Below are 23,665 nucleotides of genomic sequence, written 5' to 3'. Positions count from 1 at the left end.
TACAAGCCAACAAGGCGTGGATTTTTTAAAGAATATTTTTTCTACAAGCCAACAAGGCCTGGATTTTTTAAAGAATATTTTTTCTACAAGCCAACAAGGTGTGGATTTTTTAAAGAATATTTTTTCTACAAGCCAACAAGGCGTGGATTTTTTAAAGAATATTTTTTCTACAAGCCAACAAGGCGTGGATTTTTTAAAGAATATTTTTTCTACAAGCCAAAAAGGCGTGGATTTTTTAAAGAATATTTTTTCTAGCAACCAACAAGGCGTGGATTTTTTAAAGAATATTTTTTCTAGCAACCAACAAGGCGTGGATTTTTTAAAGAATATTTTTTCTAGGCAACCAACAAGGCGTGGATTTTTTAAAGAATATTTTTTCTAGCAACCAACAAGGCGTGGATTTTTTAAAGAATATTTTTTCTAGCAACCAACAAGGCGTGGATTTTTTAAAGAATATTTTTTCTACAAGCCAACAAGGCGTGGATTTTTTAAAGAATATTTTTTCTACAAGCCAACAAGGCGTGGATTTTTTAAAGAATATTTTTTCTACAAGCCAACAAGGCGTGGATTTTTTAAAGAATATTTTTTCTACAAGCCAACAAGGCGTGGATTTTTTAAAGAATATTTTTTCTACAAGCCAACAAGGCGTGGATTTTTTAAAGAATATTTTTTCTACAAGCCAACAAGGCGTGGATTTTTTAAAGAATATTTTTTCTACAAGCCAACAAGGCGTGGATTTTTTAAAGAATATTTTTTCTACAAGCCAACAAGGCGTGGATTTTTTAAAGAATATTTTTTCTAGCAACCAACAAGGCGTGGACTTTTTAAAGAATTTTTTTCTAAAGAACAAGGTGTGGATTTTTTTTCAAAGGACAAACAAGGCTTGCATTTCGCGAAAAATATTTTTCACAGAATCAATAAGGCGTGGTTTTTTTCAAGAATATTTTTTCTACAAGCCAAAAAGGCGTGGATTTTTTAAAGAATATTTTTTCTAGCAACCAACAAGGCGTGGATTTTTTAAAGAATATTTTTTCTAGCAACCAACAAGGCGTGGATTTTTTAAAGAATATTTTTTCTAGGCAACCAACAAGGCGTGGATTTTTTAAAGAATATTTTTTCTAGCAACCAACAAGGCGTGGATTTTTTAAAGAATATTTTTTCTAGCAACCAACAAGGCGTGGATTTTTTAAAGAATATTTTTTCTACAAGCCAACAAGGCGTGGATTTTTTAAAGAATATTTTTTCTACAAGCCAACAAGGCGTGGATTTTTTAAAGAATATTTTTTCTACAAGCCAACAAGGCGTGGATTTTTTAAAGAATATTTTTTCTACAAGCCAACAAGGCGTGGATTTTTTAAAGAATATTTTTTCTACAAGCCAACAAGGCGTGGATTTTTTAAAGAATATTTTTTCTACAAGCCAACAAGGCGTGGATTTTTTAAAGAATATTTTTTCTACAAGCCAACAAGGCGTGGATTTTTTAAAGAATATTTTTTCTACAAGCCAACAAGGCGTGGATTTTTTAAAGAATATTTTTTCTAGCAACCAACAAGGCGTGGATTTTTTAAAGAATATTTTTTCTAGCAACCATCAAGGCGTGGATTTTTTAAAGAATATTTTTTCTAGCAACCAAAAAGGCGTGGATTTTTTAAAGAATATTTTTTCTAGCAACCAACAAGGCGTGGATTTTTTAAAGAATATTTTTTCTAGCAACCAACAAGGCGTGGATTTTTTAAAGAATATTTTTTCTAGCAACCAACAAGGCGTGGATTTTTTAAAGAATATTTTTTTCTAGCAACCAACAAGGCGTGGATTTTTTAAAGAATATTTTTTCTAGCAACCAACAAGGCGTGGATTTATTAAAGAATATTTTTTCTACAAGCCAACAAGGCGTGGATTTATTAAAGAATATTTTTTCTACAAGCCAACAAGGCGTGGATTTATTAAAGAATATTTTTTCTACAAGCCAACAAGGCGTGGATTTATTAAAGAATATTTTTTCTACAAGCCAACAAGGCGTGGATTTATTAAAGAATATTTTTTCTACAAGCCAACAAGGCGTGGATTTATTAAAGAATATTTTTTCTACAAGCCAACAAGGCGTGGATTTATTAAAGAATATTTTTTCTACAAGCCAACAAGGCGTGGATTTATTAAAGAATATTTTTTCTACAAGCCAACAAGGCGTGGATTTATTAAAGAATATTTTTTCTACAAGCCAACAAGGCGTGGATTTATTAAAGAATATTTTTTCTACAAGCCAACAAGGCGTGGATTTATTAAAGAATATTTTTTCTACAAGCCAACAAGGCGTGGATTTATTAAAGAATATTTTTTCTACAAGCCAACAAGGCGTGGATTTATTAAAGAATATTTTTTCTACAAGCCAACAAGGCGTGGATTTATTAAAGAATATTTTTTCTACAAGCCAACAAGGCGTGGATTTATTAAAGAATATTTTTCTACAAGCCATATTTTTCCCGTATTTAACGTTTACGTCATAAGACTAAAATTGTCACACAAAAATCTTGGTTCATTTGATCCGCTAAATATTGACTGATCATCGGGAAAACATTCATATATATTCGTGGGATCCCCTTCCACGTGTAACATTTGTGATATTCGGCTTACAATAGTAGCCTCTAGGGTGACTAGAAAACAAGACAAAAATAATGTTTTCGGACCACTTACTCCCATAATGCAACCCAAAAAAATTATCGGAAAATTCGAAAAATTATGATAGAGAGGTTAAAAATAGAAGAAAAATGTATCGCCTATTTGAAAGTTTTCGTTTAGGGCAAATGGGAGGGCAATATTTTCCATTTCCAAGACCTTTTAAAATATTCGGATTAAAAATTCTCGAAATCCTTGTATTTAGGTATACGGTGTGTTTGGTAACACTACTGATATAAATGTGAGGAATATTTTCGTCTTCTGAATATCGCAATTTTTCGAAATAAATTGGAAAGTATGCAACATATATTCTCTGTATTTATACCCTACACAACTATGTTGTCAGGGTATTATAGCTTTGTGCAGCCCCAAGAGTTTGTAACGCCGCAAAATATTGGTCCTAGACCCACCTTTAAGTATACCGATCGTCATATCTCGACTAGCTTAGTCGATCTAAACATGTGTGTCCGTCCGTCTGTCCATTATAATTTGTAAAAACGATACAGACCACAGTTATGAATCAATCTTCAGGAAATATTGCATGTAGGATGGGTTCTGGCCAATGAAGACCCCTATTGTTTTCGGTAAAGATCGGTTAATATTTAGGGGATGAAATGGACCAAAAACTTAATTTTTGTGCGATTTTCTGGTTGCTCCAGAGGCCGCAATTATGGCCCGAACATCGTGAAATTTTACATGGAGAAGAGGATCGGGCCAAAGAATGATGATCAGATAATAATTTTGAGATGAAGTGGTTGCAATTTTTCGAATCGATATATAGGCCGCAGTTATAAGCCGATCATCACCATATCTGGACAAGTAATACGAAGGGCTGTACTGAATATGGAAGATGTGCTGTGCTATGAGGGTGCAAATGTCATGAAATATTTCCAAGGCTCGGAATAAACTTCTTTAGAAAGTTAGAACTCTGTCGTAGTTGTGTAGGGTATCGTATGGTCGGTCCCGTCGACTATACTGCTCCGCTCACTAGTTTTTGTCCTTTTTACCAACCTTGTAAAACGACATCTAGTAGGAAAAATTTGTACAAACACGGAATACAACCGATTTTAACCCTAAAATGAGTTTTCATATTTTTTTAAGATTTTTGACGTTTAGGCTGATTTTCAAGATGTGGTCTATTCTCAGACTTATAGTCAAACTTTGTAGAATATTCTTTATGCCATCATTGTAAAACGACATATAGTGGGAAAAAATGATACAAAATAAGAATACGATCAGTTTAAACATGGGTTCCATTAGCATAAGTGTCCTTAATGTGGTTTCAAAATAAAGAGCCGGTAGAGTGAAAGATCCTCTCGCGAAGTGCATAAAAACGGATTATGGGACTTCAAACTTCACAGTCGATTTAAATGACAGTCACGAAGCCTTATCAAAAACCCAATATGTCGATAAATACCTACAACATTCCTGAAGTTCACATCTGTAGCCAGTAACGAAAACTCTTGAGGTATAACTGATCCTCAACATCAGGTATAACTATTTGGATACTGATCATAAACTGTGTAAAGGACAGCTGGCCTGTATAGAGACCAAAGGTCTTCATTAAGACCAGCTGGACTGTATGGAGACCAAAGGTCTTTGTAAAAACCAAATGGGCTGTTTAAAGACCAAAGGCCTTTATAACGACCATGGAAAATGTCCTTAAAAATATGCGCTAATGATTATTAACAAAAAATTCTTTATTCGTCCTTGAAAAATATTTCTTTTAAAAATATCCTCCTAAATGGACCTTGGAAAAAATATTCCTTATAAAAATCTACGGCTAAATGGGGAAAATATTATTTATAAATATTTACGCCTAAATGGACCTTGGAAGAATATTTTTTCTTATACAAATATACGACTAAATGGACATTAGAAAAATAATCGCAGTCCTTGGAAACAAATTGAAAAAAAAAATCCTTATAAAAATCTACGCCAAATTGGACCTAAGAAAAAAAATACGCTGCTCTTGGAGAAAAAAATCTTAAAAAATACGTATAAGACAAAAATATTCCTCACATCTATATCAGTAGTATTGCCCAAGACACCATACACCTAAAAGGCATGGATTTCGGCGAAACCTAATCTGAATATTTTCAAATGCCTTGGAAATGGGAAATATTGCCACACCTTTTTTTCGGTTATCTCCCGAAGTAAACTTTCACAATGTCGATATGCGTGTTTTTTAGCTTTAGCCCCTCTGTCATAATTTGTTGGAATTTCTCGATAATTAAAAAAAAAATAAATTTATTGCACAGTGTTATATGCGCCGTCCTTCACCATAACCCGAACTTCGTGTAAGGCTATCAATATCAGAATATGTATTTCCCTGTAAATATTTGCGTATAACTCCCACATCCGAGTACATACTACAATGTAATTGGTATATATTAAAAGGTCAACATTTGATCTTGGATATACTGGCAACTTCTCCGATTTATGGAGCAAATATATACGCCATAGAATGCAAATCTTTGCCACTTTTCACACAAAAGTCTGAGTCCATTTGACACGTTAAATGTTGACCTATTGTCATTAAAAGGGAAATGCATGTTCCTTAGTCAGCTTGATTCCTCCTCGCTGATTTTCGAGAAGTTGCTGTCATAATTGTGGCCTCTAAAGCGAACAGAAAAACAGACAAAAATAAAATGTTGTTGTCCATTTCATCCCCATCATTGACAAACTATATGGGACTTCATTGACCCGAAATGGACTTACATGCAAGATTTCGTGACCAATTATAATGGACAGACGGACGGATACATATGTCTAAATTGGCTCAGCTAGTCGAGTTATGACGATCGGTATACTAAATGTAGGTGTAGGTGTAATATTTAGCGGCGTTACAAACATTTGGGGCCACACAAAGCTATACTACCCTGACAACATAGTTGTGTAGGGTATAAATATATCAAAGCCGGCCATTTCCGATTTTAAAATGGTTACAACTATTTAAATGCTACCCTAATATCTCTTTTGTTCCTGCCCATTGTCCACAAAAAATGACAAATGAAATTTGTGTGTGTCAATAGTAAATGTGCTAGAAATAGAAAAATATTTCCTGCTGACAAGCTAAATCCAATAATTCCTTGTTTTTCCCATTTCGAGTTTATCGTTACGCATGGACTTTTATGGATGTTTACCCGAAGAGGTAATTTTTTTATTTGATTTTTTTTTAAATATGTCTTCTGTCATCTTGTTTTGAAATAGATAAACATGATCCAACCATGCTATCAGCAGTGTAAACAAGCTACTAAATTTTAAGAACAAAAAATAAGGTGTGCTCCGAATACAGGACATGAGGTCATTCAACTTTTTCCAACCAGTGACGAATTGACGTGTTCAGATGTTGTTGTTGTTACCAAATGTAGGAAGTGAAAGAACACAGCAAATAAATCACCGGTAACGTGATTATGTCCTCTCAAAAACAAGAATGTGTGGTTATTTTCCAACTGGGGTTTGGTTTTCATGACAAGGTGTCATGAAATTAAAAAAAATATATATTTTTAATTAATTAATATTTTTTCTTCTTGTTTTTCTATTGTGGAAAGAACAACAGATAACAATGTTGTTGTTTCGACAATAGAAAGTGAACACTAAAAATAAGTTTGAAGGTCGGTTTTTTTTGAAAAGGAAACCAAGACGTCGTGAAATAAATGCCTGCCAAGGCCATACTATCGGCTATCTGGGAGAAGAAGTAGATAATTTCACAGCTAGATTATTGGACATTAATATTATTTCACATAGCTCTACTGTGACGTATACTTTACGACAGCAAGTATACGTTCAAATGTCCCCACAGCAAATTAAAGCAAACTACCAACATTTCTCATTGAGGAGTAGAGGCACACACCATTTTTCAACCTCCGTCCAAAAATTGTTCACAGTTACAAAATATTACACATTTCCATGTATCATCACCCCGCAAATCTAATTTGTAACGTCCTTTTTCTTCGTCTGTCATAAAAATCCAGTAGCAACATCTAGAAATCAAAACAATAGATAGCCATGACGTTTTCACAGTGGAAACAAAACCAGAGGAAAAACGTAAAACAAACAAATTAGTAAAATTCACGCATAGCTTGTTCTGAGTGACCATCACGTGACAAATTTAATGACGTTATCACACCGCACGTTACTGCTGTTTGCCATTAAACTCAATTAAATTTTGACAAAGTGTGCGCAGTTCATTGGGGAGAGGACAAAAGACGGACGGGTCGGCTATACGATATGACACCCTACACAAATTTGAGCATACACAGACTGTGCTTCTTAAAAATAGTTTTTAAAAATGTACGCCATTTAATGAACCCTAAAAATAATCTTTAAAAAATCCACGCCTTGTAAAGGAACCTAAGAAATATTCTTTAAAAAATCCTTGTTAGAGTTCCATAAATATTTGTTTAACCAGTAAGGAAAGTAGTAAAGTCGGACGGGGCCGACTATATGATACCCTTCACCACTTTGGGTATATTCAACAGATGGAATCCTAATAGACGTCGCATTTTTGAAGGACCATTAACATTAAATTAAACATTCCGCAACCTATAATCTGAACCGATTTTCAAGAAACTTAACACACATCATTCTAGACCTAATTAATTACGCTGTGCCAAATTTCGTGCAGATCGAAAGACATTTAGGGACTTTTGCGCACCATTTACCTTAAATCGGACGAAAATATAAATGGGAGCTATATCTAAATCTGGACCGATTTCCAGGAAACTTAACACACATCATTCTAGACATAATTCATTACGCTATGCCAAATTTCGAGCAAATCGAACGATATATAGGTACATTGGTACACCATTTACATTAAATCGGACGAAAATATATATGGGAGCTATATCTAAATCAATAGGGTTCGTCCTTGGGCCAAATAAGTGGTCTATGCCGAATTCCATCCGAATCGGATCATAAATGCGATCTGTACTTTGTTCACAAAAATACATGGACAGACAGACAGACGGACGGGCATGCATAAATCGACTTAAAAAGTGATTCTATGCATATTCTAAAAAGGAACCATGCGTCTATCTCGTTTCCTTGTGCCTGTTACAAACATATGCACAAAGACATAATACCCTGTACCACAGTGTGTTGAAGGGTATAAAAATCCATGTCTTGGTTGAAGTGCCTAAAATATTCGTGTAAGTGACATTTTCGCCTTGGATATAACCTGAAAAACTACTCTTTAATAAATCCACGGCTTTGATAGACCCTGAAAAAATATTATTTTATAAATTCACGGCTTGATTAGACCCTGAAAAAATATTCTTTAATAAATCCACGGCTTGGTTAAACTCTGAAAAAATATTCTTTAATAAATCCACGTCTTGGTTAGACCCTGAAAAATATTCTTTAATAAATCCACGCCTCAGTTGGCCCTTGAAAAATATTCTTTAATAAATCCACGGCTCAGTTGGCCCTTGAAAAAATACTCTTTAATAAATCCACGCCTCAGTTGGCCCTTGAAAAATATTCTTTAATAAATCCACGCCTCAGTTGGCCCTTGAAAAATATTCTATAATAAATCCACGTTAGACCTTGGTAAAATATTCCATAATATATCCATTCCATAATATATCCTTGCAAAAATATTCTTTAGCTAGCATATGCCCGCTACTTCGTTAGCGAGTGTGGGTATTATTTAAAAATGTATTAACATATTATTTTATTTTCACAGAAAACTGCATGTCAGAAAAACTGAAAAATCCACACATTAATATCGACCATAAATTGAATTTGAGTACCATTTAGTACCAAATTTCATGATTCGAGCTCTAAAGGTTCACCCAAATCCAAATTTTACCAAATTTAGTTCCATTTAGCATACATTATTTCAATAAATAGCTTCCTCAAACAACCAACAAAATATCCAGCATACCCCAATCCTACACAATGATTCCAAATTCAAATTTCAGGATTTCAACTCTATTGGTTCACTCACAATTTAATTGTGCTAAATATAGTACACAGTAGTACGAATTTTCAAAACTTCCTACTTAAACCAAACCTGGACGCCCACAGTGATGCTTAATCCAAGTTTCATGATTCCAATTTTATCGGTTCACCCACAATTGTACCAAATTTAGTACACATTAGTACCAATTTCCAAAACATTCTACATACCCCAATCCTACACCCCACACTGATCCTAAATCCAATATTCAGGATTCCAACTCTATCGGTTCACTCACAATTCAAATTGTACCAAATTTAGTTCACAGTGGTACGAATTATCAAAAACCTCATTCTTACCACAAACCTACACCCCCACAATGATTCCAAATTCAAATTTTAGGATTTCAACTCTATCGATTCACCAACAATTCAAATTGTACAAAATTTAGTACTCAGTAGTACGAATTTCCACAACTTCTTACATAACCCAAGTCTTCACCCCCACAATGATTCCAAATTCAAATTTTAGGATTTGAACTCTATTGGTTCACCCACAATTCAAATTGTACCAAATATAGTACACAGTAGTACCAATTTCCAAATCTTCCTACATATCCCAATCCTACACCTCTACAGTGATCCTAAAACAAATTTTGAAGATTCCAACTGTATTGGTTCACCCACAATTCAAATTGTACACCGTAGTACCAATTTCCAAAACATTCTACATAACCTAATTCAGCACCCCCACACTGATCAAGTTTCAGGATTCCAACTCTATCGGTTCACTTACAATTCAAATTGTACTAAATTTAGTACACATTAGCACACATTTCTAAAATCTTACACCTCAACAGTGATCCTGACTCCAAATTACATGATTCTAGCTCTATTGGTTCACCTAAAATTCAAATGGTACCAAATTTAGTACCATTTAGTTCCCATAAGTATTAATTTCTTAAACTAAATCCTGACGCCAATCCCACATCCCTACAGTGATCCTGACTCCAAATTTCATTGTTCCCGCTCTATCGGTTCACCCAAATCCACACTGTACCTATTATAGTACGATATAGTACTTTTCATACACATAAGTAACAAATTTCCAAAACTACATTCAGATCCCAATCCCACACTCCGACGGTAATGTTAATTTCAAATTCCAGGATTGCAGCTCGATTTGTACCTCTAAATTAAATTTGTACCAAATATAGTACCATATAGTACCTTTCGTACACTTGAGCACACGCTTTCAAAACCATCTACTTAAATAGATCCTACATCTTAACCCTAATTCGCATTCCAAATTTCAAGTTTTTAGCTCTATCCATTCACATGCTATGAAATTGTACGAAATTTAGTACATTTTTGTACTTTTCGCATACTTATAGTTCGAATGTTCAAAAAACCCTTTGCTACATCTATTCTAAACTCCATTAGTGACTCTCATTTAAAATTTAAAAGTTCTAGCTCTACCGGTTCGCAAATACGAATGGTATCACATTTAGTACTTTTCGTACTGTTCTAGTACGAATTTCCAAAAACCCAGCCTTATCTGTCACCTTTGGATCAAAAGTGACCCTCACCCAAGATTTCAAGATTCTAGCTTCAACCATTTCGTCTGGGCGTTGATAAATCAGTCAGTTAGTCAGTCAATCACTTTACTCTTTTATTAGTATAGATATATCCACGCCTTGCTTAGACCTTGAAAAATATTTTTTAATATTTCCACGCCTTGGTTAGACCTTGAAAAAATATTCTTTAAAAAATCCACACTTTGGTTAGATCCTCATAATATTTTTTTTTTTAATCGACGCCTTGGTTAGATCCTGAAAAAAATTTTTTTTAAAAAAATCCACACATGGTTAGACCCATTTAAAAATCGCTATAGGTCCGTGAAGTTTCCGCATAGTAGTGATGTAGGGTACATCATAATGAATTAATTTTATTATCATTAAATTATATTCGTTTCAAATGCCCTTAGTCAAAATTTTGTTGTCATGCACTAAATGCTTTTAATTTACATGCCCTTGCCATCGGAGAACAGCCATCCATTTATGTATGTTGCGTGTCAACGCAAATTTTTGGTTAATATTAAATCGAATTTGAAAGAGCCTAAAAATATGCCACAGCACGTCGCACGCCATGCTGTAGGCTTTTTGGTAAATATTCTCGGCAGACTGTTAGGAAGTGATAGAGCGACAACCTTCATTACAAATTGAATACATTTTATAGAATAGAAATACAAGGCTTTGGGTGTAATCTAATTAAAGTGGTCTACGCATTTTAAAAATATTTGCAATGACTATGAAAATGTGTGGAAGTGATTGTAGAATTTATATTGAATTTAATTACTATTTTCAATAATATTACAGTCGATTAAAGCTAAGATATTTCATAAGACGAATCTTTATATTCCTTTCAATGTATCCCCCTTAAAAATTTAATTAGACAATTTCATACCAATGCGATTTTAATATGACTGAAAGTAAACATGAGGGCGTATACTATACGTACGTTAAATATACGCCCCATATGCCTAGCTCCCAATTTGTTTTATTTAAATTTCTTCAAGTTTTTATTATTATAATTTTTTGAAAATCAATCCCCTTGATTTGACGTGGTTACAAGAAATCTCTTTTTTTCCTTTTCTCAATTTGCTGTCATCACGGTGTAAATCGCATGAAAAAAAATTGTTTTTCCAACTGTTTCCACTTCGCAGAATTGTAACGATGACCAGTGACGAAAAAGTGAGGGGGAGGAATTGATTTTTTGTTTTGTATTGGTTATCGAATGTTTGTGTTTGTGTGCACGAGTCCCATTTGGCCTAGGTAAAATTTAATTTTTGTTTTTTTTTTAATTAATCGAATGACAAGAATTTATCTAGAATGCAGAACCAAGCCGATACCTGTTGGTAGAAAACAATATTTAAGAAAGCGTGTATTTTTCCAGAATATTTTCCAGGGACCAATACAAGGTGTTGATTTTTTAAAGAATATATTTTCAGGAAGCCATATAAGGCGTGGATTTTTAAAGAATATTTGTTCAGCGACCTAAACTAGGCGTGGTTTTGTTAAAGAATATTTTTTCAGGGACCCAAACAAGGCGTGGATTTATTAAAGAATATATTTCGCTGACTAATACAAGGCGTGGATTTCTAAAAGAATATATTTTCAGGGTCTAATACAAGGCGTGGATTTCATAAAGAATATTTTTCGCGGATTAATACGAAGCGTGGATTTCATAAAGAATATTTTTCGCGTATTAATACGAAGCGTTTATTTCATAAAGAATATTTTTCGCGGATTAATACGAAGCGTGGATTTCATAAAGAATATTTTTCGCGGATTAATACGAAGCGTGGATTTTTAAAGGAACATGTTTCGTTGATTAATAAGAGGCGTGGATTTCATAAAGAATACTTTTCGCGGATTAATACGAGGCGTGGATTTTTAAAATAATATATTTTCAGGGTCTAATACAAGGCGTGGATTTCAAAAACAATATTTTTCCCGGAATAATACCAGGCGTGGATTTCATAAACAATATTTTTCCCGGAATAATACCAGGCGTGGATTTCATAAACAATATTTTTCCCGGAATAATACGAGGCGTGGATTTCATAAACAATATTTTTCCCGGAATAATACGAGGCGTGGATTTCATAAACAATATTTTTCCCGGAATAATACGAGGCGAGGATTTCATAAACAATATTTTTCCCGGAATAATACGAGGCGTGGATTTCATAAACAATATTTTTCCCGGAATAATACGAGGCGTGGATTTCATAAACAATATTTTTCCCGGAATAATACGAGGCGTGGATTTCATAAACAATATTTTTCCCGGAATAATACCAGGCGTGGATTTCATAAACAATATTTTTCCCGGAATAATACCAGGCGTGGATTTCATAAACAATATTTTTCCCGGAATAATACCAGGCGTGGATTTCATAAACAATATTTTTCCCGGAATAATACCAGGCGTGGATTTCATAAACAATATTTTTCCCGGAATAATACCAGGCGTGGATTTCATAAACAATATTTTTCCCGGAATAATACGAGGCGTGGATTTCATAAACAATATTTTTCCCGGAATAATACGAGGCGTGGATATCTCAAATATTTTTTTTTTCAGGGACTAACACAAGGATTGAATATCATAAAGAATATTTTTTGAAGGCCTTGTATAAAGTGTGGATTTTTATACCCATCACCACTTATATACGTCTTTTATACCCTACACAACTATGTTGTCAGGGTATTATAGCTTTGTGCAGCCCCAAGAATTTGTAACACCGCGAAATATTGGTCCTAGACCCACCTTTAAGTATACCGATCGTCATATCTCGACTAGCTGAGTCGATCTAGACATGTGTGTCCGTCCGTCCGTCTGTCCATTAGAATTTGTAAACACGATACAGGCCACAGTTATGGATCAATCTTCACGAAATTTTGCATGTAGGATGGATTCTGTCCAATGAAGACCACTATTGTTTTTGGTAAAGATCGGTTAATATTTAGGGGATGAAATGGACAAAATACGGCTCTAGAGGCCGCAATTATGGTCCAAACATCGCGAATGCATTGAGAAGGGGATAGGACCAAAGAATAAGCATGCCTGTTTTGATAAAGATCGGTCAATATTTAACGGGTGTGAAAAATGACAAAATTTGTATTTTATAGCGTATATATTTACTCTTGAAGGAAGTTGATAGTATATCCAAGAGGAGTGGTTCACCTTTAAATTGATACCAATTATATGGTCGTATGTACTCGTGGTCGTATGTATGGTCGTATGTACTCGTATTCATATTTTATTTTTAGTAACATATTACCACAATAGAGGAGGGAAATATAACGCTCATCGCTTTGAAATTTTCCTGGAGGATCTAGGTATGGTCAAAGACAACGCCTATAATTTTCTGTGATGATCAGATTAAAATTTTGGGATGAAATTTTTGGTATTTTTTCGAGTCGATCTATAGGCTACAAAACAGAAAATCACAACACAACACACGGTGGAGTGAATCTGGACAAGTAATTAAAAGGGCTGTACAGAATATTGGGATATTCGGAAAATATGTATTTGTAAGGAAGAGGTGCTGTTGATCTCTAATCGGTCAAGAGGGTGCAAATATCACGAAATATTGATCAGGCTCGAAATAAACATACGCAAAAGTTAGAGTTCCGTGGTAGTTGTGTAGGGTATCATACGGTCGGCCCCGTCCGACTATACTGCTCCGCTCACTGGTTGTGCATATGTTTGTAACAAACAAAAGGAAACGAGACAGACCCATATGTCCTTTTGGGAATATGCATAGATTCACTTTCTGAGTCGATTTATGCATGTCCGTCCGTCTGTCCATATGTTGGTGTTAAATTGTAAACAAAGTACAGGTACGAATCGGATGAAATTTGCCATAGCTCATTTATGTTCACAACATACACAATTGAGCATAGAATAGAACAATGTAGTTGCGTTTTCTAGAAGTAAAGATTTTAGATTGTTTAAAGAAATATTACGATCTGCAAAGATTTAATGAAATCGGTAACACTCTTCGAGAATTGTCTAAAAACAATATTATACCCAGTTTTGGCTGATAGTATATATATTTATTTATGTAACCCAGAAATTGTGTGGATTTGATAAAACTAACATTCATCATATCCATCATCGTCATTATCACTTCCATATGTTGCACCATTTTTTTAAATTTTCTGTATTTGTGCAAATATAAATATGTGTGTGTGCGTGCATTTACTCTAACATAAAATCCAACATTACAAAAAATTGCAACTGCATTTGCGGGTAACAAATATTTAAGCAAATTGTGAACATAAGGCAAAAAAGAAATCCGACATATACCCGTAGTGTTGTACTTGAAAGCGATAATAAATTCCATCATTCATAGCTCATGCAGAACGTCGACTGAAGTGCAAAAATATGTTTCACCACTATTTGTACAATATTTTGCAAACAAACGCAGTTACATATTTGCGCTAATGGATTTTTTCAAAACATTTTCGTAATCCACTAAAGCCAAAAATTGTACATTAAGGAAATAAAACCAGTGAGCGGAGCAGTATAGTCGGACGGGGCCGACCATACGATACCCTACACAACTACCACGAACTCTAACTTTCTGAGGATGTTTATGCCGAGTCTGAGTAATATTTCGTGATATTTGCCCCCTCATGCCCGATTAGAGGTCAACAACACCTCTTCCTTACTTTTTCGAATATTCAGTACAGTCCTTCTAATTACTTGTCCAGATTACCTTCACTGAGGGTTTTGTTGTGATTTTCGGATTATACTCGACTCGAAAACACACAAAAAATTAAGTTTTCGGTCCATTTCATCCCAAAATTTCAATCTTATCATCACCGAAAATTGTAGGCGTTGTTCTTGACCATAACTGGAACTTCATGAAAAATTTTAAAGCCATCAGCGCGATATTCCCCCTTTAAATTTGGTAATGAGTTACTAAATAATATCTGAATACGTAAGCACCTGTAAATATTTGACTGTAACTCCCACATCTGAGTAGATATATCACTATATTTGGTATCAATTTAAAGGCCAACCACTCCTCTTGGATATACTATCAACTTCCCGACTCTATGTCCTTCAGTAAATACATACGCCATAGAATACAAATTTTGTCATTTTTCACACAAAAGTCCGGGTCCATTTGACCCACTAAATATTGACCGATCTTTATCAAAACATGCATGCTTATTCTCTGGCCCGATCCGCTTCTCCATGGAAAAATTCGCGGTGTTTGGGCCATAATTGCGGCCTCTGGAGCGACCAGAAAAACCGACAAAAATAATGTTTTTGGTCCATTTCATCCCCAAAATATTAACCGATCTTTTCCAAAAACAATAGGGGTCTTCATTGGTCAGAACCCATCCTACATGCAAAATTTCGTGAAGATTGGTCCATAACTGTGGCCTGTATCGTGTTTACAAATTATAATGGACAGACGGACGGACGGACGGACACACATGTCTAGATCGACTCAACTAGTCGAGATATGACGATCGGTATACTTAAAGGTGGGTCTAGGACCAATATTTCGCGGCGTTACAAACTTTTGGGGCTGCACAAAGCTATAATACCCTGACAACATAGTTGTGTAGGGTATAATAAAATTTGATAATTATTATAAGTATGCAATAATTTTATAAAAGAAACAAATATTTGAAGCGATTTTCTTAAACTAAATTCTCTAAAGATCTGTTCATTCAAAAAAAATATTTTGTAAAAAATATTGGCATGTTGGTCTTCCTATATTATTATATATATGGTCTTTCTATATATATAATATATATATATATATATATATGAATTGCTGTTCGTAAGTCTTGTTAGTTTGAGATATTTTAGGCGAAAATTGGTAGCGTATCATTCTTTTAAGCCTTCATTTGCCAATTATTGAAAATTTTGAAAATATTTTTTTCTTCAATTGGATTTACATTGTATTGGAAAACCATTTTGTGAGAATTCAAAAAATAATTGAGAAGTATCATTGAATTTACACGATTCCATATAATGCCCGTACATTTGGGACAAATGCAAGGATGAAAATCAGAAGACATCCGGAAAAAAATTCTGAATCTAAGATCCATGCCCTAAGTCATATTCTTAAAATAATAAAAATAGTTGCATAGAGACATTTTATTCCTTAAACTACCTAAAATGTTGATATGCCACAGGAAATCAGGTGACATCGGGTTATTTGCATATTCGTTGGTTAGTATCTTTGAACTTATAAACTTAAAAACGCATATATCCGATACCAATAATGTGTATCACAGAGAAATCTAATATATGTACGATGATATTTTCTGTGCAAAATTCTATCGTTAAGTTCATATAAAAAATCTATTCGTATTGAACCTGTGACTATAAAATTAAAAATACCTTAATATGTCAACTACCGATAAATTAAATTAGGAGATCTAATAACATGTAAATATGTTGTTATGATCGAAATTTTCATACCTTTTCATATGTATATTTCCTAAATCTGTCGGGACATTTATAGGGGTAAAATGTTACAACACTATTAGGTAGTAAGTTGTTCGTGCTCTTTAACCATAATGTTCAAATTATAGACACACAGGCTGGAAAAAGGGGGTAAGAACTTCAGCATACGTATGGCTCCCTTTTAATACGTTAGGTCAACTCTATGAGAAAATTCGGTCAAAGTCTTTACAATTCCGAAAATGGAGTGGGACCTGTATGTAGGAGCTTGGCTTGCCTAACTGAACAAACTCCCCAAAATATAGAATATTTTGAGTAACGTTATATGGGAACTAGCTCATAGAGCGGTCCAATATAGACAATTTTAGTAGGATTCATTCTACCAAATAACAACCAAATGCCAAATTACAGCCGATTAGATGTAAAAAAGTGTCTAAATCCCCCACAGCATCAAAAAATGTGGGGTACTTTTAGATGGGGGATATTTGGAAGATTGGGCGAATACAAAATTACAGCCAATTACCGAATATTAAGGGATACCGTTATATAGGAGCTATCCGAATACTTGGGTCAATATTGATATTATTAATTAATGAGATTTCCTGCTCAATAAGTATTCCTAATATAAAATTAGAAGCAATTCTGTTGAACATTTTCAATATCAAATTACAAAGTTGTATTTTAAATCGGGGAGGTTACAAAAAACTAGCTTTATATTGCGCTACAGTTATATGGAAGTCTTATAAATATATTGGGAAAAATTTAATTATAACCGAAGGACTAACTTATATGTGCATTTTAATTTATTTTCCACGAATTCAATAATTCTTAACCTTATATCCACCGAAACTTTAGATGACAAAAATAGCAACATGACTCGCGAATTATCATCAAATTTTAGATATTCCGTACAGTAATGTTTCTTTAAGCCTGATCCACCTTATAGTGGAGGGTATAAAAACAAACGTAAAATTCCGAAAATTATACATCAACAATGTTGCTAGGAAAGACAACGTTTGCCGGGCCCGCTAGTTTTCTATAAAAATAAACTCTTTTTGAACTTTCAAAATAAAAAAGCTTCATTTCCGACATCCATATGTATAATACACTTAGGTATTTTAAAGGGCCAGATTTATTTATTTTATATGTAAATATATGATACAGCAAGGCTTTTTGAACGGCTAAGGTCAGTGGTCGCTCATAAATGCTTTACAATTTATTTAATAAAAACAATAGGTAATTAATAAAGTTAAAAATTCTTCAATAAATAAGGGAAGTCTCTAATGAAGGCAATACCTGGTTTGTATTTCCAAAAAAGGCTTTCAAGGAAAACACTAACAATTCCTTCATAAATACCTACGGTTTTGCACAAAATGCTCGCACCTTCCAAACATCAAAAAAAAAAATGTCAATGGTCTTTAATAAAGGTCAGACTTTCCAAAACCCTGAGATCTTTCATAAAGATCAGAGAACATACGTAATGGTCGAATGTCTGCAATAAATGTCAGAGGTCGTTTTGTAGCCTAAAAATATTCCATAATGTTTGGGGTTATTCAATTAAGGCCAACAATCTCTAATAAACTAAAATTCGCTCATATGTCCCAGAGCAGTCTACCTTTCAGAAAGGTCGGGAAATTTCAGAAGATTGCTAGGGGAATTAGGAAGATTAAATACCTTTAATAAAGACCAGAGGTTGTTCATTAGTGCAAATATATTTCATTATGTCCCAAAGGTTGAGATCTTTAATAAGAACCGTAAATATTTCTCAAACGCCAGAAAACCTTCATAAAGGATTGTAGTTTTCTACAAATCCTGTTTCTTCCAGGCTTCAAAAATGTCTGAGGCGTTTAATAAAGCCCAAACTACTATAAAGACATGAGAATCTGCAATAAAGACCTGAGGTTGTTCATAAAACTAAATAGATTTGTAATGACCTGGTAGAAGAAGCAGAACTCTTAAAAAACGTCATTCATTAGCTCTTCCATAAAGGATCACGTTTTGAAAAATACACGATTCTGTTGTTACACGAAAGGTTATTTTTTCTAACATTCAAAAATCTCTAAAAACAAATTAAACCAGTAAGGAAAGTAGTAGTATGAAACTTGCCAGAGACTAATTTATATTACATCAGTACGTTGTGTCAATCGGCCTAGCTATGGATCTTTTCACGAAGCTTAGCAACATCATTTTAGACTTAATTCAGTACCCTAAACCAAAATTCGTGCAAATCGAAAGATATATAGGGTCCTTGGTGCACCAATTAACTTTAGTCGGATGAAAATATATATGGGAGCTATATCTAAATCTGAACCGATTGTCACAAAACTTTACAAACTGATTTGCACAGGATATATAGAGACTTTGGTGCACCATTTACACAAAATCGGACGAAAAAATATATGGGAGCTATATCTAAATCTGGACCGAATTTCAGGAAACTTAACACACATCATTCGAGACCTAATTAATTACGCTGTGCCAAATTTCGTGTTGATCGAAAGATATTTAGGGACTTTGGCGCGCTATTTACCTTAAATCGGACGAAAATATATATGGGAGGTATATCTAAATCTGGACCGATTTCCAGGAAACTTAACACACATCATTCTAGACATAATTCATTACGCTATCCCAAATTTCGTGCAAATCGAAAGATATGTAGGGATATTGGTACACCATTTACCTTAAATCGGACGAAAATATATATATATATATATATGGGAGCTATATCTAAATCTGGACCGATTTTCGGGAAACTTAACACACATCATTCTAGACATAATTCATTACGCTATGTCAAATTTCGTGCAAATCCAAAGATGTGTAGGGACATTGGTACACCATTCACATTAAATCGGACGAAAATATATATGGGAGCTATATCTAAATCTGAACCGATTTTTTCCAATTTCAATAGAGTTCGTCCTTGGGCCAAATAAGTGACCTGTGCCAAATTTCATCCTATTTGGATCATAAATGTGACCTGTACTTTGTTTACAATTTAACATGGACAGACAGACAGACGGACGGACATGCATAAATCGACTTAAAAAGTGATTCTATGCATATTCTAGAAAGGAACCATGTGTCTATCTCGTTTCCTTTTGCCTGTTATAAACATATGAACAAAGACATAATACCCTGTACCACAGTGTGGTGAAGGGTATAAAAAGTACGGACTTTCAAGGAAAATCTGGTATTTATTGGACGGTTATTGAACTAATTGATTCCATACAGAATGACGCAGAGTTGTATTTAAACAATTTTTTTGTTATCTATGGATCAATGAACGTGGAGTTTTTAAAACATCTATTGACCTAAAGACATAGATTTTTGAACCATCACAGGCGTGATTTTTGAAGAAAATTTCAAGCATCAATAGACTATAATTGCGGATTTATTCTTTACATGGCTGCTAGTTGGAAAATGTGTGTGTGCCCCGACTAAAATACTGAATATTATAATGTATGGTTATATGAGATCGCTTTAAAATCGTTCTAAAATTCCTCCAAAATACAAATAAAATTTCTCCAAATAATGAAGGGAGTTGTCTTATGTGGGACTATTTTCATGGCTAAATCGCCACAGATTTTTTTAAATATGATACTTAATTGGGTCTTCGGTGATTATTATTTCGAACAAAAATTTAACCTAGTCGGTCAGGGTCAGATTCTGCATCATCAACTCACAAATTACTTTTTTGTATTTTTGCCGGTCTTGAGGCAATTTTTGCAGGCAATTTTAGCTGCCCGAGATCTTGGAAACATTGCCTAGTGTCGAGTTGGGGCAATTTTTTAAAGGGAGGTATCAAACGAAGTTATCCTATCGACCCCACATTCGAATGTAATGTAAAATTTTACGGTGTTCAAACAATGAATAAAATCGAATACTTAATGCGCTGCGCATGATTTGTGTACCCTACATAACTATGTTGTCAGGATATTATAGCTTTGTGCAGCCCCAAGTGTTTGTCATGCCGCGAAATATTGGTCCTAGACACACCTTTAAGCATATCGATCGTCATGTCCGTCTGTCCACTATAATTTGTAAACACTATACAGGCCACAGTTATGAATCAATCTTCACGAAATTTTGCATGTAGGATGGGTTCTGGTCAATGAATACTCCTATTGATTTTTGTTAAGATCGGTTAATATTTGGGGGGTGAAGTGGACTAAAAACGTTATTTTTGTCTGATTTTCTGGTCGCTCCAGAGGCCGCAATTATGGCCCAATCTTCGCGAATTTTTACATGGAGAAAAGGATAGGGCCAAAGAATAAGCATGCCTGTATTGTACCCCTAAAGGACATAGACCCGAGAAGTTGATAGTATATCCAAGAGGAGTGGTTGACCTTTAAATTGATAACAATTATATTGTCGTATGTACTCGAATGTGGGAGATACACATAAATATTTAAAGGTGCTTACGTATTAATATATTATTTAGTATCCCATTACCACACTAGAGGGCGAAAATATAGAGCTGATCTCTTTGAAATGGTCCATGAGGTTCCGTACCCGGATCAAGGACAACGTCAATAATTTTTGGCTAATATTTTTGTTGTGTTTTTTTTTCGACTCGATATATAGGCCACAATTGAAAGCCGAACATCACAACACAACTCACGGTGAAGGGAATCTGGACAAATAATTGGAAGGACTGCACTGAATTTTAGTAATATTTGTTGACCTTTATTCGGTCAAGAGGGTGCAAATATCGCGAAATATTGCCCATGCTCAGAATATAGATCTGCAGAAAGTTATATACTTGTGGAAGTTGTGTAGGGTATCATATGGTCGGCAACGTCCGACTACTGCTTCGCTCACTGTTATTTTTATACCCTACACAACTATGTTGTCAGGGTATTATAGCTTTGTGCAGCCCCAAGAGTTTGTAACGCCGCGAAGTATTGGTCCTAGACCCACCTTTAAGTATACCGATCGTCATATCTCGACTAGCTGAGTCGATCTAGACATGTGTGTCCGTCCGTCCGTCCGTCTGTCCATTATATTTTGTAAACACGATACAGGCCACAGTTATGTACCAATCTTCACGAAATTTTGTATGTAGGATGGGTTCTGGCCAATGAAGACCCCTATTGTTTTTGGGAAAGATTGGTTAATATTTAGGGGATGAAATGGACCAAATACTGAATTTTTGTCGGTTTTTCTGGTCGCTCTAGAGGACGCAATTAGGACCGAAACATCGCGATTTTTTGCATGGAGAAGGGGATCGGCCCAAAGAATAAGCATGCGTGTTTTGATAAAGAGTGGTCAATATTTAGCGGGTCAAATGGACCCTGACTTTTGTGTGAAAAATGACAAAATTTGTATTCTACGGCGTATATATTTACTCGTGAAGGACATAGATCCGAGAAGTTGATATTATATCCAAGAGGAGTGGTTGACCTTTAAATTAATACCAATTATATTGTTGTATGTGTTCGGATGTGGGAGTTAACCTAATTATTTACAGGTATCTCCGTATTCGTATATTATTTAGTAACCCATTATCACTCTAGAAAGCGGAACTATAGCGCTGATCGCTTTGAAATGTTCCATGAGGTTCCAGATATGGTCAAGGACAACGCCTATAATTTTTGGTGATGATCAGATAATAATTTTGGAATGAAGTGGACCGAAAACTTATTTTTTGTGTTAATTTCGAGTCGATCTATAGACCACAAATGAAAGCCGAACATCACAACACAACCCACGGCGAAGGGAATCTGGACAATAGCTGTACTGAATACTCGTAATATTCGGAAAATATGTCAATGTGAGGAAGAGGAGCTGTTTACCTCTAATGGGGCAAGAGGGGTTATATAGATTTAAAAATTTTGCATGTATGAGACCCTATTCTTAATGAGTATAAAATTCTATGTCGATTTAGCCATGTCGCAATATTAAAGATATAGATTTAAAATTCCGCAATGACAATGCTATTACTCCTAGGATGTCAGGTTATAAAGGTTCCATCCACTTTTCGATGTTTTGAGGACTTTAGCCGAATTTTCCAATGGAAAAGGCTTATTTCGGGGTTTTGATATGCATCTACGAAGGAAATTATAATTATAGGTCCATGTTTTGGCATAGCCCCCATATAAATGTCCCGCCCAATTATTGGTATTTCAAGGGTTTTAGCATTAAAGGCTTTATGGAGGTCTTCTCCATGTAGAAGGCCTTCTCTAAGTCTGATGAAGGTCTTCTAAGTAAACGACAATGAAGGTGTATAGAAGTTATGAGAATGCTCATTATAAAATAAAACAAAACAGAATATGTTCTACATAAAGAAGGCCTATAGAAGGTTTTCTCAATTTAAAAGGCCTGAGAACGCTCTCTATATAGAACGCTTTTCTGTGGGTAGAAAGCCTTAGGAAGTTCTTCAATGCTTGGAAGGTCCTCTCTGTGTAGAAGACCTGAGGAAGGTCTAGGTTTAGAAGGCATGGAAAGCTCTTCTATATATGGAAGGCCTCCGGAAGATTTGATACAGAGTGTCTGAAGAGAGTCTTCTAGAAAGAAAACTGAGAAAGGTTTTCAATATACAGGAAAACTAAAGAACAGGTCTCTCAACAGAGGTATTATAAAAGGTTTCCTATTTTGGGAAGGGCCATCAAAGTGTTTCTACTTATAAGAAGCCCCAAAAATTTGGACTTTTGTATTTGTATCTAAAGACCCACAATCTAGATGTTTTTAAGAATTTTTTTACCATTAAACAAGTTTTGAGGTTGGATTTTTAAGACCCATTCGCGTAGATTTTTATACTCTTCGCCATAAGTTGAATTGAATCTTCAAAACCTTCAAAATACCGAAAATGGGGCGGGACCTTTACCTGGCGTATATGTATGTAAAGACTAGGAATCAATATGGTATCCGCTATACAAGTTTGGGGATGCCCTAAAATGTTAAACAAAATTGAAAAAAATTATATATCTTTCTGGTCCAAAGAGTTTGTAACGCCGCGAAATATTGATCCTAGACCCATTATTACAAAATTACAAAAAAATTCTATTCTATGGCGTATATATTTACTCCTGAAAAACAAGAGGAGTAGTTGACCTTTAAATTGTACTTGGTTGTG

Source organism: Musca vetustissima, unplaced genomic scaffold (assembly GCF_032173495.1).
Source record: "Musca vetustissima isolate MV318-11 ecotype Yass unplaced genomic scaffold, APGP_CSIRO_Mvet_v1 utg26201, whole genome shotgun sequence".
NCBI lineage: Eukaryota > Metazoa > Arthropoda > Insecta > Diptera > Muscidae > Musca > Musca vetustissima.
The sequence above is the reverse complement of the archived record's forward strand: the minus strand, read 5'-3'. Positions refer to the sequence as shown.